The following is a 19,968-nucleotide window of genomic DNA, read 5'->3' on the forward strand; positions in this document are numbered from 1 at the left end:
TATTGTCCGAAAACTGGAAAATCCCCCTTTTTGTAAGGAATAAAACCCCATAAATCAGAAACGTATAGTCTAAAATTTATAAAAATCAAAAGGGAGCTCATGTCGATAGCATTAAACAATTCACCAAAGTTTCTTGCAAATTGGTGAAATTGTTTTTGAGTTTTTGTCCGAAAACTGGAAAATCCCCCCTTTTTTGAGGAATAAAACTCCAAAATCGGAAACGGTAAATCAGAAATTTATAAAAAACGAAAGGGAGCTCACATCAATAGATATAAACAATTCACCAAAGTTTCATGCATATTGGTAAAAGCGTTTTTGAGTTAATGTCCGACATGTTGACGACGGACGGACGGACAGACAGATGGACGGTCAACGGTATACCATAATACGTCCCGTAAACGGGCGTATAAAAATTAAGCAAAATTTTCCTATTGTAGAGGGGCATAACTCTAGAATGGTTAAAGTGACGCCACCAAAATTCAAACTTGATCTGTGTTTTGTGGTAATACGCATTGTGTATAAGTTTCATTACATTTGGTTGAGGCTAACTTAAGTAAGAGAACGGAAACGAAAAATTCAGCAATTTTTCAATTTGTAAAGGGGCATAACTCTAGAACTGATAAATTGACACCACCAAAATTCAAACTTTGATCTGTATTTTGTGGTAATAAGCATTGTGTATAAGTTTCATAACATTTGGTTGAGGCTAACTTAAGTTAGAGAGCGGAAACGAAAAATTAAGCAAAATTTTCCTTTTGTAGAGGGGTAACTCTAGAATGGTTAAAGTGACGCCACCAAAATTCAAACTTGATCTGTGTTTTGTGGTAATAAGCATTGTGTTTCAGTTTCATTACATTTGGTTGAGGCTAACTTAAGTTAGAGAACGGAAACGAAAAATTAAGCGAAATTTTCCTTTTGTAGAGGGGCATAACTCTAGAATGGTTAAAGTGACGCCACCATAATTCAAACTTGATCTGTGTTTTGTGGTAATAAGCATTGTGTATAAGTTTCATAACATTTGGTTGAGGAAAACTAAAGTTAGAGAACAGAAACCAACTTTGGGACGTACATACAGATGGACAAGGCTAAAATTAATGTCCCCTCAGCTGTTTTTTGGTACTAATATTGATTTTGTTATCAGTTAATTAAAAGCAAACTAAATATTATTGTTATATACATATACACATTCATGGATCTACAATCTGTCCATTCCTGTATCTTGGTATTGCACAAGGTCATGTTTTTCTCTGACTGTTTATGACGTCTTTACACTCAATCCATTGGATGTTGGATGTGTACGAATTGATAATTTAGTCTTAGATGCATGATTTTTTTTATTAGTTGTTATTGGTTTTTAACTAGCTGTCAGTAACTGTGTGTACTCTCAGATCTGTACTTAGTGTCTTTTTATTGTTTGGATGTACAAGTACCCGGCCACGTCCACTTGTATTTTTAGTATTTGTATTTTTATCCATCTGATGAGTTAAGCCTCTTTCAACTGATTTTTATAGTTCGTTCTTTTGTTGTACTGTTACACCACTGTCCCAGGTTAGGGGGAAGGTTGGGATCCTGCTAACATGTTTAACCCTGCCACATTCTGTATGTATGTGCCTGTCCCAAGTCATGAGCCTGTAATTCAGTGGTTGTCGTTTGTTCATGTGTTACATATTTGTTTTTCGTTCATTTTTTGGAACATAAATTAGGCCGTTAGTTTTCTCGTTTGAATTGTTTTACATTGTCATTTAGGGGCCTTTTATAGCTGACTGTGCGTTATGAGCTTTGCTCATTGTTGAAGGCCGTATGGTGACCTATAGTTGTTAATTTCTGTGTCATTTGGTCTCTTGTGGAGAGTTGTCTCATTGGCAATCATACCACATCTTCTTTTTTATATTTACAATCATTCCCTATAATAATGAACCACAAAAAAATTAACATTGATCACTGATCCATATAACGTCAAGGTCATGTAAACCTGTCTAGTGAACCTCGCAAGGTTTCTATATATAAAACATAGTTTACACATAATAAGGGCAAACATCATACTATACATTTTTTAAGCATTCCCTAAACCAAGAAAATAAGGTCAAGGACAAAGGAAATATGGCAGACAGAAACTCCAGAACAAAAGGTATCTGTAACTAAGATATGAAGTTTCAAGATCTTCTAAGTTCTGAAAAATAAAGCTTTATACAAATAGTTTAGGCTACCACTAAAAACAGATCAGCATCCATATGTCTGGAATTCTGGGATGAGACAAAAAGTACTTTACTCTACGATTCTGGTATTATACTAGATAAAAAAAAACCAAAAGGATAATGAATTAGTAACAATAATAAATAATACTACATAACAAAATACTGATATCTGTTTATTACGAAGATCACGAACAAGACTGTTCAGCTTGTAACCTTCCTTTCCTAGCTATATCATTGTACTTTTCTCAAATTTATCTCGGTTTTAAGAATAACTCTCAGCTGAACACGATTTTTAAGACTTATGTCTGCTGATACCTGTCACACCAAAGTCATGAGACAAATTCTTAAGAAGCATTACAGATGAATAATTCAATGACGGGACATTGTCAGTTTAAGTTTTTTTTATTTACAAAATGATTTTTATAATACTGTCCTCTACAAAGGAAATATAATCTTCTTATTTGTTTGCAAATTTCAGTAAATAATGAGATTTATTCAGATCATGTCTAAAACTCACAAATCAAGTAAATCAAATAAATAACAAAAGAAGACAGAGACTCGGATGGAGTTTTTGTCAGAAAACAATCCAAGTCGTCTTCAATAAATCACCTCCCTACATGTGACAGTCTCAATTATAATGATTTTGACAAATATAAATGGGAAACTGCTTGCTTTTAGTTCTGGAGTTGTATTTACACCAGAAAAATGGATTAACTGAACTATAAAATGGCATACATCAGTCTTAACAGATAATTATCTATTACATGATCAAACTTCTATATACGGTGACACCAGCACATCAAAACTCAAGAGGGTATTATTTAAAGCGGCTTTACACCAAAGGATAAAATGACAATTTTCTATTATTGTTGTTAAATTTGTTAGATTGCTTTAAAATTCTGTTGTTGGGAGCTTGACAATTCAAAAAGCACTTAAAACTCTTAACCTTCAGACTTTTACTTATAAATATTTATGCTTTAATATAAAATAAAAATAAGAAGATGTGTTATGATTGCCAATGAGACAACTCTCCACAAGAAACCAAATGACATAGAAATTAACAACTATAGGTCACCGTACAACCTTCAACAATGAGCAAAACCAATACTGCATAGTCAGCAATGAAAGGCTTCGAAATGACAACTGTCAAACAATTCAAACGAGAAAAGTAATGACCTGATTTATGTACAAAATAAGTCTTCATGATTATGCCGAGTCAGAATTGACTGGAGGTTACATTTTAAGTGCGGAGTTTTTTTAACAGCACATTGCTATATTTTCTTGTTTCTAATAAGACAACTATTCAAGCGAAATACAAACGATTTTGTCTGTGTGCAGTGGTATATGAAACTTAACTTTTTCAAAAATGTCAGAAGTGTTTACTGTTCATTCAATATGTCAAACAAGTTTTTCAATATCCTTGAGCATTCCTAAGTATTTCAAGACAACTGGAAGTCAAGAAAATTATAACATTCCAATTTTATAAATGACTTACTGTGGATGCATTATTATTAGTGTGATACCAATTTTCAAGGATTTTTTTGGTATAAGTCAACCACAAATTTAAATGTTCAACTAAGTTCAAATTCTCTATAGGCTTATATGCAAACTTTGGCAACACCACAAAAACTAACATCCATGGAAACATAATTTTTTTCCTAAATCCACGAAAAATTTGGTATCCACATAAAATAAATGAAACTACAGTACTACATCTGAGCTGTACTGATCTCACTAAGTGATACCAAATTTTCATGCATCCTATTAATTTGAATTCTATTAAGTGCTATTTCGCTTTGAAACAGTTGTTAGGTAAGGTACTAAAAACAACATTGTTCAGGTACAACAGCTCTCTTTAGGCTAGGGGCTCTTATGATCCAGATTTACCTTCAGGTCCCTTCATCAAAGTTGACCTTAGATGGTTCTGGGAGTTATATTTAGGCCCTTTTGGCATTTATGGACCAAAAGGTCTTTTTGACGTTCCAAAACTTTGGTCACATAAAGCATATGTCTAATGAATGTTATACTAGAAACATAAAATTCAGCCAGATAAATTTTGGTCTCAACACTTTATCTTAAATACAGCTCAGGGTTAATTAAAAATAGAATGAAACACTTGCAAAAAAACAAGTCAACAAATGTTAAGTTGTAAAAATTAATGAATATAAAACACATTTGCTGATGCAGAGGAGGTTCTCCAGACTTTCAGGTCCCTCCTTTACTACAAAATTTTCAAAAAATCACACAAAAATTAAAACCAACCTTACAATTTTTTTTTAGATCTTTGCCTCTATTCAAAAGTTCTGTATATATATCCGAAACTGAAAACTAATAACACTAGACTTGTTCAAGACATTGTATCTACCATTTTGTTGCCCCTGATTCTTGTCATGCTTTTAAGATCATATTCTTCAAAATACTGGTCTGGTCATCTGTTTTGTATATTGCCCTTTCATGCTATTTTAAACTGCTAGGTTTTCTTACATAAATATTTGATGTGCCCTATGCTGTCTATCTTTTGTTGTTTAGTTTATATGTATTGTCTATCATTTGTTGTTTCAAAGTTATTGGTCTTTTGTTGGGCAATGTATGACAAATATATGTTGAATAAAATGCTTCGCTGGGGCGCAGCTTGATACGACCGCAGAGGTCGAACCCTGAACAGTTGGGGCAAGTATGGACACAACATTCAAACTTGATACAGCTCTGAATTTGGATTGTTATTAAATATTTGACACAGCATAGGTTTCTGACACAGAAAGAATGTGGTCTAAGAACTTGAATTTTTTTAATTTACCTATTATGGTCCAATGTCCAAAATCAAAATACATGGTTAGATTCAGCATATCAAAGAACCCCATATATTCAATTTTTGTTAAAATCAAACAAAGTTTAATTTTGGACCCCAACTTGGACAAACTTGAAAATTGGGCCCATAATAAAAAATCTAAACACATGTTTAGATTCAGCATATCAAAGAACCCCAAGAATTCAATTTTTGCTAAAATCAAACTAAGTTTAATTTTGGACCCTTTGGACCTTAATGTAGACCAATTTAAAAAACGGGACTTAAAATTAAAAATCTGAATACACAGTTAGATTTGGAATATCAAAAAACCCCAATAATTCAATTTTTGATGAAATCAAACAAAGTTTAATTTTGGACCCTTTGGACCTCAATATGAACCAATTTGATAGCGGGGCCCACAAATAAAAATTCTAAATTCATGGTTAGATTCAGCATATCAAAGAACCCCATATATTCAATTTTTGTTGAAATCAAAAAAAGTTTAATTTTGGACCCCAACTTGGACCAACTTGAAAACTGGGCCCATAATCAAAAATCTAAACACATGTTTAGATTCAGCATATCAAAGAACCCCAAGAATTCAATTTTTGTTAAAATCAAACTAAGTTTAATTTTGGACCCTTTGGACCTCAATGAAGACCAATTTAAAAAACAGGACCCAAATTAAAAATCTAAAAACACGGTTAGATTTGGCATATCAAAGAACCCCAATAATTCAATTTTCGATGAAATCAAACAAAGTTTAATTTTGGACCCTTTTGACCTCAATATGAACCAATTTGATAGCAGGGCCCACAAATAAAAAATCTAAATACATGGTTAGATTCAGCATATCAAAGAACCTCATATATTCAATTTTTGTTGAAATCAAACAAAGTTTAATTTTGGACCCCAATTTGGACCAACTTGAAAACTGGGCCCATAATCAAAAATCTAAATACATGTTTAGATTCAGCATATCAAAGAACCTCATTTATTCAATTTTTGTTGAAATCATACAAAGTTTAAATACTGGACCCTATCTTGGACCAACTTGAAAACTGGGCCCATAATCAAAAATCTAAACACATGTTTAGATTCAGCAAATCAAAGAACCCCAAGAATTCAATTTTTGTTAAAATCAAACTAAGTTTATTTTTGGACCCTTTGGACCTCAATGTAGACCAATTTAAAAAACAGGACCCAAAATTAAAAACCTAAATACACGGTTAGATTTGGAATATCAAAGAACCCCAATAATTCAATTTTAGATGAAATCAAACAAAGTTTAATTTTGGACCCTTTTGACCTCAATATGAACCAATTAGATAACGGGGTCCACAAATAAAAAATCTAAATACATGGTTAGATTCAGCATATCAAAGAACCCCATATATTCAATTTTTGTTGAAATCAAACAAAGTTTAATTTTGGACCCCAATTTGGACCAACTTGAAAACTGGGCCAAAAATCAAAAATCTAAATACATGTTTAGATTCAGCATATCAAAGAACCTCATATATTCAATTTTTGCTAAAATCAAACAAAGTTTAATTTTGGACCCTTTGGACATTAATGTAGACCAATTTGAAAACTGGACCCAAAATTAAAAATCTAAATACACTGTTAGATTTGGCATAACAAATAAATAAATGTGATCAAAGATTTTACAAATCTAATGCGCCATACTGTGCAATTAAAGATTACTTCTTGAAATTTTTCAATATTTGAAATTTGAAAAAAAAATAATATTTGAAGAATAATTCTTTTTAATTTCTGAAATCTGAAATAAGAAAAAATTGGCCCCCCACAATTTCTTTTTATCCCCCCCCCTCTTTTTCCCCCAAAAAAATTCTTTCCCTCAAGATATGGTCATAATCTCAATTCAAATTTCCAATGGAGTTGGCAACCATAATTACCCATTTAAATTTACCATAGTGCTAACTTAATCTAATTTATAATAGAATTAATAAAAATATAGTGTCAAATCTTTCATATGGATTTTTTTGTAAAAAAAAAAGATGAAAACATTTGCAGATATTTTTACTGGTCTTCCTTTATAAATATGCATTTCTTTAAACATAATTTAAAAGCAGTGTAAGGGAAGTAACCAAAACGTTGTATTTGGATTACCTCCCTTACACTGTTTTAGATTATCTTTATTGTTCATTAACCATTACTTTATACATAATTTAAAAGCAGTGTAAGGGAGATAATTTCAATGATGTATTTGATTTATCTCCCTTACACTGCTTTAAATTATGTTTTGTACTAAAGTATTTGTCCATTAACCAGGACAACCTTGTTTTTCCCCCTTTTTTGCCCCTAATTCCTAAACGGTTTGAGCCATAACCCCCCAAAGCAAATCCTAACCATCCCTTTGTGGTATGGAAAATTGTAGTATAATTTCAGAGAGATCCATACACCGTTCCACAGTTATTGTCTGGAAACTAGAAAATGCTCATTTTTGGCCCCTTTTTGGCCCCTAATTCCTTAACTGTTGGTACCATAACCGCCAAAATCAATCCCAACCTTCCTTTTGTGGTATTTAACCTTATGGTCAAATTTCAAAAAGATCCATTCACTTAAACTAAAGTTAGAGTGCGAAAACCAATATGTATTCGGACGACGACGCCGGACGACGACGACGACGACGACGCCGGACGACGACGACGACGACGACGACGACGACGCCAACGTCATACCAATATACGACCACAAAATTTTTTTGCGGTCGTATAAAAACTCGCCCGTAATTATAAATTATGTAATTCATTGACCGCTACCAACATGTGTAACTTCAAGGCATATTTTAGCGGCGATCGATGTCTTTCAAAATTACTGCACTTTTCTTGTATCCCTCAGGTGCTTTTGACTGGAGAACCGTCGTACACAAGCATCGCACAAGTTGGCACTCCGAGGCGGGTGGGGAGCAAGAAGGTGAACGCTTTGTTTTTATCAATAGTACCGCTTAAGTCGAAGCTAGTGGCCATCTAGACCTTGTTGTAGGGTATGAATGATTCGATCATTGTTGAAGACCCTACATCAACTGTCAAGATGAAGAACAGGAATAAAAGCCCTGTTCATTGATAATTTTCTATGTTTTCTATGTATTGTGTGCGATTTTGTCCCATGTACATATACTCCATATCCTTCCATTTTCTATTACAGGAGGGAAATTAATATTTTCAAGATATCAATTGATGAAACATGTGAAATGAGCAAAAGTAAACCCTGTGCAAAAATTTTCCCCTTTTCAGTATATACACTTATAACTCAATGCATTTGCCAAACACTACTGGAAGCTTACCAATCAATGGCAAAGTTTTACTTACAACAATGACACCTTAAGTGTTGTCACTTACCTGAATTAATTAAACTGTCATTAAATCATTACAACTGTTTGTTTTATTATAATCTTGCCATACCTGACTAATCACAGCATAATTAAAACAACTGAACTGTCACCTTCACCTGTAAAAGTGACATGTTCTTGTCAGTAGACTGTAGTAGGTGGTCCTAAATTTGGTGGTGTTAGGCAAGGGGGCATGCACAATTGAAAGAATACATGTAATAGGTGAGATCACTAGTCCCAACCCCCTTGTTACCATATCTTTACTGTAATCTAGCATTTTTTTACAAAAAAGTAACTTAATGGTACCCTTGAAAAAAAAATTTGGTAAAAATTCCCAATCAAGGGCAGCAACTCCCACAAAAAGTTGATTATGAAGATTTCAATAATGTTAATTTAAATGCAGATTTTGTTTTGCCAATTAATTTTACTGTTTACAGTTTCTCTTCCTATTGTAGTTTCAAGGTACTTGCCAAAAACCATTTAAGGGCAATAACTCTTTAAATGAGTCAATCAACAATTTTGGTTATGTTGACTCATTTGTTGATCTTATAGTTTCACAATAATTTTAAGAATCAGACCGAACCACAAAAACTAACCAGTGATCAGTGAACCACAAAAATTAGGTCAATATCAGGTGAAGCCTGCCAGATCATAATGTACAACTTACAATTGTTATATATAGTATGCAAAAAACAGAGGTTAACATGAAAACTTCATGTTGACCAATAGACCTTGAAAAAAAGGTCAAGGTCAAAAGCCAGGCTGACAGATACATGTAAAGCTCATTTCATATAAACCAAATACATTTGACCTAGCTAAGTATCTGAATAAAAGGACTTTTACAATAAAAACTTAACATATATCACTGATCAATGAAATAAAGTCAAGGTCAGGTAAAACTTATTTTTTAAAGCAGTCACTGACCCATGAAAATGAGGTCAAGGACAGTAGACATATGCTAGATAGAAACTTCAGATTATGAGGCATCTGTTTACAAGATGTAAAGTATCCAGATCTTCTACATTTTGCAATATAAAGCTTTAGAAAAACAATTAATGTAATTGCCAGATTACATTGTCCCACAATCAAAGGTGAGACAAAAACCAAAAAATATTATAATTTCCATATTTTTTGTTTTAGTTTTCAATACCAGCACTGTCTACATTCATTTTGAGAGTGTTAGCAGACACTTAATTAAACAAAAGCCTTGCCTGCTTTACCAGTTAATTTTGAAAGCCTAAAATCATGAAACAAGAGTAATTTACAAAAAGGAAAAGTAAGATAAGTTTTTCCAAAGTATCTTGTTAACTGGACACAACACCTATTTTCTAAGTGTCTGCCTTTCAACAACTTGTTCATAATCAGGATCAAACAAATAGCGTAAGTCTTGAAGTCATCTGAACCCAATTTGATGAAAATATAGCCACAAAAATTTAAAAGACCTTGAAAAATACCCAACGCCAAACTACAATGATCATACATTATCCCAAAGTATCTGATAAATAGAATATAATCTTCTGTTAAATTATCATATATTTTTCAATATGAAATGTCATATGTGCTTATCAAACAGAAATCTGTCAAGCCAACAAAGATCAAAGAATTCTAATATTGAGTCAAACACAATGATTATCAATCTCTGTCACATCAACAATGGCTATTATCAATTGTTTAAAATTTAAAAAATTTGGTATTAGATATCTAGGATCAATCTTGCCAGTTATAATTCAATACCTTAAGTGCTTAAACAATTTGTACTTCATCCTCCTATCAAGTGGGTGACATTAATTTATCCCCATTAATTGATTAATTAGATAATTTAATACCCTATCAGAAAACAATGTCGCTAATCTCCGTAATTGCTGCACAAAACTGCTTCATATTACTCCATGTGAGATGCATAAAATTTCCTGGTGTCATTGCTGCAATCTTTTTAGTGTGATTTATACACCCCCCATTCTAATTTGTTATCTTTTAATTGACATCTTTATCTAGAAAGCAAACCAAGCCCAGACCTCAACCTATTGACTGACGTCTTTTCTTGAGTTATCATATAGTAAACAACTTGCCCTCATCTTGTGCAATCTATTATTACAATTGGGTAATAGATTGCATATCTGTTTTGTAATGTGCCATAAAATTTAGATGATATAATTCCTGTCACAGTGACATGGTCCATACTTTTTTCCCTGATGTTTGCACTTCAATTCTCATGTCTGTGAGGTCTGGAATGTGAGTTATGGCTTTAAAAGATAACTTTCACCTTATTTGTATATGTTCATGTCTTTCAAAAATAAAAAGCCACAAAAAAGTTTGAAATCCACAATTTTTTACATCTTTTTTAAGAATAATTATATTTTAACAAATTAGGCCCATGCGGACTTTTATCAAATAAATGGTCAGACCATTCATGGACTTTTATTAAAGTGAACAGTGAGACCATTTAATAAAAGTCCAAGGACTTAATTTGTTAGCACTAAGTTTTGGCTAAAATCAAAAGGAACTTATAGCTGCTATCTTCTACTTCATTTGGTCTATGGTGAAGAGTCGTTTCATTGGCAATTGTACTTCATCTATTTTCCAATTAATGTTTTTTTTTTGTGTTGTTGGCTTGCTATATAATTGAAAACATACCCAGCATATTTTATTCATATTGATTTAAAATGTAACCAATTGTGGAATTCAAACTTTTTTGTGGCCATAATTTATCTTCAGTGTTATATCTTTCCCATCATTAAAATCCCATTCCATCAACAATTTTGTAATTTCATTGAATTTTATTCAATGCTTTTGTGATAACAATTACCTTTACCTTGCTCAGAAGCATATATTTTCAAGACCGGATCAATTACAAATATGTTGCTATGGAATCTTAGTATATAAAACTGTCACAACAGACACAACAATCAATTTGTCATCAATTTCTGTCATTTCAAATCTCAAGCTATAGAACTGCAAGTTCCTTTATTAGGAAAATAAAATGTAAAAAGAAACTGACACAGACATCATAAACTTGTTCATCCTGTAATTTGCCAGTCTTTTCGTGACATTAAATCATGGATTCTATATTATTTCAAAAAGAAATGTGACCGATTTATTTTATTTGTGAACATTATGATGATGATCATTTCTCAAGCCATACCTACCAATACTCTGTCACCTTTATTTTTGCAATTTCTTTTAGTCAAATCACTTAATTGTCTTCATGGAAATTATTAATTGTCAAAATTAAATTTAAGCCAGACTTAAAATGCATCACATGGTTTAACATGCACTGACACATGAAGCCTGATACCAAATTTCAGGATGCTTTGCTCTATAGTTCCAGAGAATGAACATTAATGGTACCAATTTTACTGCACCAGATGCACATTTCGACAATAAATGTCTCTTCAGTGATGCTCAAAGTCAAAACAATTGAAAATCCAAAACTTAATACAATCAATGAAGAGTGGACAAAACCAAAAATAAATAGCTTAGCAAAATCCAGACAAGGAACCAGAGCTTGAAGGAGATAAATTCCTTTTTGAACAGCAAATTCAAATAAAACAATATCAAAAATTATGAACAGATATATCATGTTATGGAGGGGTATTTGCGAAAAATATCAGTCAAGGGACGGTGAAATTTCCAAAGCCGCTAGGCGAGGGAAATTTGGTCCCAAGACTGGTATTTTTCGCAAATACCCCTCCATAACATGATATATCTGTTTAATTACACCGAATAGATTTTGATTGAAACTGTCTGTACATGTGAAGGGAAATCGTAGTACCGCGGGAATTATACATGTACTTATACCTGTTAGTGCTGTCTTTTTGTAACGTCATGGTATCTATATGTGTAAACGTCATTGTTTTTCCATCATTAAATCGTTCATTTGTATAGACATTTTTTCCCCCTCTTTATATGTATATTTCTGACAGTTTTCGGTTTAACTCAATCAATAGTGCTTGTCGGGATAAAGTGAGAAAGGCTCCGAATAATTTTGGCGGGAACTGGCTCACGAGGGTAAAAAAGGAATATCCAAAATGGCAAATACCACGGCAGAGAGGGGAATTTGAGGCAAATTCACCGGCAGTGGTGAAAAACAGGCAAATTCTTTTGAAATGAGGACAAAATGTTAGAATATGCTATAAATACACTGGCTAACAACCAATCAAAATCCGGCATTCTAATATAGGGTGTAGTAATTATGACGAAAACTTCATACATGCGGTCATTATGTGGGTTGAGATCTCACAAAACATGTTTAACTCCGCCGCATTTTAGCGCCTGTCTCCCAAGTCAGGAGCCTCTGGCCTTTGTTAGTCTTTTATGTTTTTTTTAATTTTAGTTCATTTATATGTTTCAATTTAGTGTGACGTCCATTTTCACTGAACTAGACTAGTTCAGTGAAAATGGACGTCACACTAAATTGAAACATATAAATGAACTAAAATAGCGGCCAGCTGAAGCCCGCTTCTGGGTGCGGGATTTTCTCGCTGTGTTGAAGACCCATTAGTGACCTTTGGCTGTTTTCTGCTCTTTGGTCGGGTTGTTGTCAATTTGACACATTCCCCATTTCCATTCTCAATTTTAATATGTGTAAGAATATAAAAGAATTTAGTAAACTGAAGATTGATTAGTGATCTATCTGTAATAACATCACAGGGTATAGCATGCTCAGAATTGAAGGCTGCAACCAAATTTCAGGAAGCTTTGGTTTGTAGTTCCCGTGAAAAAATGCTTTGATAATTTCATAAATGGCCACTATGTTTACATTAACAGGATTGAGCAACAATTCTGAATATGCATCACAGTCAAACATGCTGGCAAAAAGCTTAATACCAAATGTCAGCAAACTCTAATTTGTAAATCGTGAGAAAATGTTACAAAATTTTATGGGACACTGGTGGACAGAAGTTCAGATAGGACAGACGATGTAAAACCAGTATACGCCCCTCCTATCCAGGCAAGAGTAAAATAGATATCTAGAATCCTCAATGATAGACAGGCACTATAAAAGACTCTTTCTACATTTCTGTGTCATTGCCTGACTAACCATTGAAAGGTATACTTTAAGCCAACCGGAAAAGTATCATAAGTTTCAGTCAAACTCCTGGTCAAAATCATTATCACTAGTAAGACCTGTATCTATTCTTTTTAACACATTTAATGCAAACAAAAGCTAACTGAATAAACTGGATGCAATAAAAAATAGAAAACCGACATGTCAAGGAGGACCATGCTTCCACATTTTTGTGCCAGGCACAGAAACAAATCATTAAAACTGATGCAAACAAAGCTATAAATTTTAAGGGATATCATTTTTATAAATTTTGACATCCCAAAATAATTTAGCAAATGTTTTTAAGTAAATATCAAGTTTCATTAAAATCTGAGAGCTGACTATGTTTTTTTTAATGTCTTTTGATGGTCATTTCAAAAATGGTGACCAAACTTAGTTTTAACGGCAAATTTGAGCTGGGAATCAATTTGGAATAGAATATTTTACCTATATACCTATTTTCCTTGCAATCCTAGTCTGTTTCACAAAATTTGTGATTTAATTAATTTAGCCAATGCACCTCTCAACAACTGTGACAAATTTCATCTCTGTGTGTTTTGGAGTTTTGGAGTTTTCAAAAGTTGTAAACAGACAGACAGACAGACAGACAGACACACACACACACACACACACACACACACACACAGACAGACAGTTGTAGCAAGACAAAGTTTTTAAAATGTAGGGCTCCCCCATCCTTTATGTGGGCTCTTAAGATATTCCACTTGAAACAGTTATGAAAAAAAGCTACTGTTCTTACAATTTTAATGAGATTATAATCAAGTAGCATCAATCTTCAATAAATCAACCTAAAATATCTTCCAATGCATTATTAATGTACACTCTGCAAAATGATTTCCTGCAAAGTGCAACATGTTGACAGACTCATGTTATTCAATTAGCATTATAAACAGATAAAAATAACCTAATAGAAATGAAATAACAAAAGACCACTCTGGACAAGATGACACCTTTTTAATAGTGTCTGAGGAAAATTACCTAAAAAGGATGCAGATGACATCCCAGATTTGTTCGTCCCTGATCAACATGACAGACCCCTGCCGATTTCCTTCACTTCACCTATCTCGGTGACAGCTCAGAAAAGTATCAACACGTCTTTCTGTCAGAAACAACTGCTAAAAGGATTTCATACTACTGATTTTTCCAGCAAAGACTGTCAGTTTCAATAAATCAACGGACGTTTTTGTCCTATCAAATATTGAATATGTAGCTCACTCAATATAAGTTTTAGTTCTTCCTTGTAAACAAATTCCAGAATTGTTAAGATTAGTAATTATCTCTGTATTGTACCAGAAAATGAAACTGATCGGTAATTAGATAACAATATCCTGTATTTCTTGTCATTCACAGCCAATTGATATGAAAAAAGCAAAATGTATTATTTAATAAATGTAACAAATTCCATCTGAATTCGAAAATAATTATATTCTATTTGATTTGTTACTCTTTTAACTGCAATGGCTTATTAGATTTGTGAAATGTAAAAATGGTCCAGCCAGTTTAGCATAAATACTTAGGATATAATCGTATTTCAAAAGAGTAATCTGATTTCTACCTGAAGGAGAAGGTAATATTGGTAATGCAACTTTTTGGTCCCTTGATTTCCAAAAACAAAAAATATAATAAAGCTTATCAAATCGACATCTGTCGGATGCTATTATTAAGACATTATTGTAATTTCAAGAAACTTTTGCAATGTTTTTAGTATTGCAAAAATAAAAACTTGCATTTTACATTTTTACAGCATTATTATTGTGTGCAGCATTTCCTGCAGTCACAATAAGCACACTTGCATCATTGTCCATTATTCAACAAATGAACAATAAAATTTCTGAATTTAATATATCAGAATCAACATCTTTTTTTTAAATTTTGTCTTTTGTACATTGTATCTAAGGGCTTCATATTTCTTGCATTTAATGCTAAATTGCAACACTGCCAAAATAGCCTCATTTTTAGATAATATATTTTGCAACAAGAAATTTTATGCCTTATACAATGCTGTTAATGTGGGTAAATTATGTTTTGGGGCAAGACCTTGGCTTACATCTAATTTTTCCCAAAAAAAACTATGAGAAAAAGGATCATAGCTTCAAATGGCCATGATGCTCAGAATGGTCATTTGAATTGGAGACTTCAAATCAATTAATTTTTTGTGAAAGTATGAAAATAAGATGTGGTATGATTGCCAATGAGACAACTTTTCACACAAGAGACCAAATGACATAGAAATTAACAACTATAGGTCACTGTATGGCCTTCAACAATGAGCAAAACCCATACTGCATAGTCAGCTATAAAAGGCCATGAAATGACCAATGTAAAACAAAATTTACCAACTGTGCAAGACCCTCATGGGTAGTCATGGTCGTTAAAAACCCCCCTCGTCATCGATGTAAATCAATTCAAAAGAGAAACTAACAGCCTGATTTATGTACAAAACAATGAACAAAAATCAAATATGACATACAGCAACAAATGAAAACCACTGAATTTTGCAGGCTCCTCTGACTTGGGCAAGGCACCTACAGAATGTGGCAGGGTTAAACTAGTTTTACACCAGTGGTGTAACAATATAAGATAAGAAGGCCTTTATATATGAATGGCTAATATCTAAATATTCCTAGAAAAATGGGAAAAAATTCCTTAATTCCATAATTAAAACAGAAGCACAATTGCAATAGATGTGCAATCATTCTGTAAAGCTTCAAGGATCTGGGTTGATATCTGGATTAGAAGTTGATTTCACAAAATCAGTACCATAACTTAGTGTAAATTTGATTGAAAAATGTCTAAGTTTCCATGTCAGAAAAAATTTCAGAAAAAATTCCTCAATTCCATAATAATGGGTAACATATTCAACATGTGTGCAATCTTTCTGCGAAATTGCAGGGACCTTGGTTGAAAACTGGAAGTGGAGTTGATTACACAAAACTGGTTTCATGTTTTGTACATTTTTTTGAAAATTAAGTCCCCAAGTCTGGAAAAATAGGGGAAAATTCTCGAAAAAATTCAATTACAACGGATCACAAATTTCAACATCTATATGTGCAATCTTCCTGTGAAGTTTCAGGGATATGGATGTAAACTGTAAGTGGAGCTCATTACAGAAAACAGGCACCATGAGAAAAAAAAAAACTATTCTGATTCCAAAAGGATAAAAAAATGTAAACATGTTAAAAGGTCCCTCTCACAGAAACAATACACATGCCTTCTTGTGTGTAAACAATTTGTCCCTGGATGTAAGTATTTTCTATATGTCATTTTGCTTTTTTGTGTCTCATTGACCAATAATTTATCCCACATCTATAACATGTATAATACATATCTTTTTGGAAAGCTTAAATAGAGTTTTTTTTTCTGCTAAAGTAAATGCAAACAAAACAATGAAGTTGTATGTGATATATATATGCCAAGTATGTAACCCCTCCCAAAAATTGTCCTTTTCATGAGCCAAAAGTTCAAGGATTAAACATATCTTTGCTTGTAAATAATAATGATATGTTATTTCATACAGATTTTGAGATAATAGTTAAAAAAAAAGTCCCAATTATTACATAATTATAAACAATTATGGCCTGTTACATTAATAAAAGCTCACTGTGACTTTGAGATGAAGAACAGCAATAAAAGCACTGTTCATTTGCTTTTTGTGTGTTTTGCTGTGCATGTACTGATGGATGGATACACCATATCCTTGTCTTTCTATGAAGAAGACTTTCACTCAAAATTTCAAGGCTTTACCAAACAAGAAGTGATTGGAATATTCATATATAGCTGAGTTTACCCCCCCCCCCTATTTCTGGTTGGGTTTTTGGTGATCAATTGCAGTTTTGTGTGTAGTGTTTTGTAGACTGTGTTTGTCTTTTCATTGGTTTTTATTACCCTTATGGTTTTTTTTATTGTTCCATTTGTGGGTATCTTCTTTCTATTTTTTTTCAAAATAATTGAGGGCAAGCGAAATCCAAATATAAAATCTTGACTTTATTTTAAATACATGCCAAAAAATAATGACAAAAAAATTTGTGTTCAGTGTTTTAAACTAGTGTCAGGCAGGTTGCATCACTTAAATTTATATATGCAGTGCAACGCCAAATAAGAAACTCCAAATCAAATATAAAATATTTCTTACTTATAAATGATCAGAGTCAATTCAGAAATACAGAAAACAAATGTACTACTAGAAGTCATTAGTAATGGTGGCCAGACAAACAGAAAGGACAGTTAAAAGAATAGACAGTAAAAGACAAAGGTCAACTCATTGTACCTTCCATTTCAACATGATCAGTACACAAAAGAGTTTTAAGAATATTTCAATCATGCATTTGGACATTTTTATGCCATATAAGGTCTTTGGAAATGAAATTATTTCACAGGCCTTACTGCATAATCAGCAGGTAATATTCAGTAAAACCTGAGCTAAAAAGCACTTTGCTATCAATTTTAAACACTTCTTTAATGATTACATTTAGGGAATAAAAGTCACCGACCTAGTATCTTTCTAAAAAATTTAACATCTAAAAAAAGTATGAGTTGATTTACTGATTAAAATAACTTTTTAAATGCATGATGATGATTTTCTTTTATAAACAAAAGATTTGTTCTCAAGTCTTACAAAAGTTTTTTGAACTTGCTTGTCACATACCATGAGCTCAAATTTGATTTAAATTATAAATTAAAGGTCCAGAACTATTTGAATTTTCAAGAGAAAGGTCCTACTTATTCTTTAGTCCTACAGAATTTGTTTTGAACTTGCAAGAGTTCAAATTTTATTTAAATAATAAAAGGTCTTAACTAAGGACCGTTTGAATTTTCAAGTGAAATGGCCTCCTTAAGATAGTCAAAGGTCCCTTACATACACAACATAGGGCTTACACATCAGCAGAAGTGGCAGCTTTTAATGAAACACTTACATTTTCAACACATTCTTGGTAATCTTTATGAATTACATTTTATAGACACTTAACATATTTGTTCTTACAGATGTCCTATATATAATAAAGAGCTGCACTATTGAGCGCATGATATGTAAGTTGCCTTTTTAGCTTGTCTTTATGCTTGAATTGAATTTATGTGATCAACTAGACATACTGGTCAAATAGACCCCCCCCTCCCAAAAAAAAAAAAAATGCACACACAGTAGAACCCATTGACACAAAACATGAATAATTTGGAACTTTTAAGGTTACCTCAAGTTTATCTAAGTTTTAGGCCATCCATGTTTGAACAAATAAAATTCTATAACCGCCCAAAGTTTGAAAAATGGACAGTCACCAGTCACCAAAGTTTCATGAAAACTGCTCAAAGCGTTTATGAGTTATTGTCCGACAACTGGATAAATCACCCCTTTTCTATGAACAAAGTCCCAATACTCCAAAATGTAAAAATCAGAAATTTTAAAAAATTGAAAGGGAACTTATGTCAATATATATACTTTTATTGCATTGATCTCTGACACATTACTTATGAATCAGGGGTAGAAAAAAGAGGTGTGACAATCCCTTATAGGCCAGTGGGAAGCAAAACTTATAAAGAGCACCCTGCATGTTTAACCGAAGTTCAACTTGCCTGCAAAGCTAGCTAATTTCATTTATTTACAAAATGTACACTATTTAAAGGGCAAGTAAATTTCATTGAGGAAAGGTGAATCTAAGAAGGAGCTTTCCCACAGCTCTGACACAACAGCATATAAGTAAGTACCCTTGTACTTAAAAATTTAAGATTTTCTGTCATTTAGAAATTGTCTCCACTTAGGGAAATTTGAGTTTGCAATGATAGAAGCTGCACTTCTCTCTCAATATCTATTTTGGCATTATATGTTTTTATATAAGTTGCTGTTCATTCTATACTGTTACACCACATTTCAATTTCTCTTTATTTCTATCTGAATCTTCAACATATTCAAGAATCAACAATAAATTATAGCTACAGCAGCTAACTTTAATAAACTCTAATTTGTTTTAAAGCATGTGAAACATGTTAAAAAGTCCTTCCCTTATATGCCACCTGTTCTTCAGACTCCAGGCTCAACTTCAATTCTGCACATCACATTTTCAAAATCAATTTTACCTGACACCAATAAATGACAATTTCTAATAACATATTGGTGATGTATATCTTTTTTTCTAAAATATACCAATCTGTATGGGTATAGAACTTGATGCTACTGATAAAAACCACCCCACTTAAGTCTTGTTGTGGTATTTTCATCATTAACAATAATTTATGAGTATTTGGCTGACATGTATGAAAAATAAATGATGTTATTTGTGTCTTCCTTTGACTGATAACAGCACCTATCAATCAAATTGCAATTAGCATCTCCTGTTACACAACTGAATGGTGTATTCAAACCTTTGGAATTACCAAGAGATCTTACATCATACTGTTTTAAACAATCAATTTTTCCCTCATATTTTTAATAACATGAATATAGATATATATGTATAGTTATAAAATATCTGTAAATAAAAAAAAAAAAAGAAGAAATTGCACTTGATATTAACAAAACATTAAATATGACATCTTAAAATTTGTCAAGTTTTTTTTTCAATGAACTTAT

At 32.4% G+C, this 19,968-nt stretch overlaps 2 protein-coding genes across 4 annotated transcripts in view; both read right to left on the reverse strand.

Moving 5' to 3' along the window:
- Positions 1-19,968, reverse strand: part of LOC127701343 (plasmanylethanolamine desaturase-like) — a 429,461-nt gene that overhangs the window by 363,500 nt on the left and 45,993 nt on the right. The gene's annotated exons all lie outside the window — the stretch shown is intronic.
- Positions 1-19,968, reverse strand: part of LOC127701272 (teashirt homolog 1-B-like) — a 74,520-nt gene that overhangs the window by 53,727 nt on the left and 825 nt on the right. Inside the window, exon 1 of one of the 2 annotated variants that reach the window (XM_052205113.1) lies at positions 8,412-8,435. The exons of the other annotated variant lie outside the window; for it this stretch is intronic. The gene's annotated coding sequence lies outside the window, so the exon portion shown is untranslated. Of the gene's footprint in view, positions 1-8,411; positions 8,436-19,968 lie in introns of those variants that run through there. 2 annotated transcript variants of the gene reach the window in all.

This window comes from Mytilus californianus, unplaced genomic scaffold (assembly GCF_021869535.1).
Source record: "Mytilus californianus isolate M0D057914Y unplaced genomic scaffold, xbMytCali1.0.p SCAF_5, whole genome shotgun sequence".
NCBI lineage: Eukaryota > Metazoa > Mollusca > Bivalvia > Mytilida > Mytilidae > Mytilus > Mytilus californianus.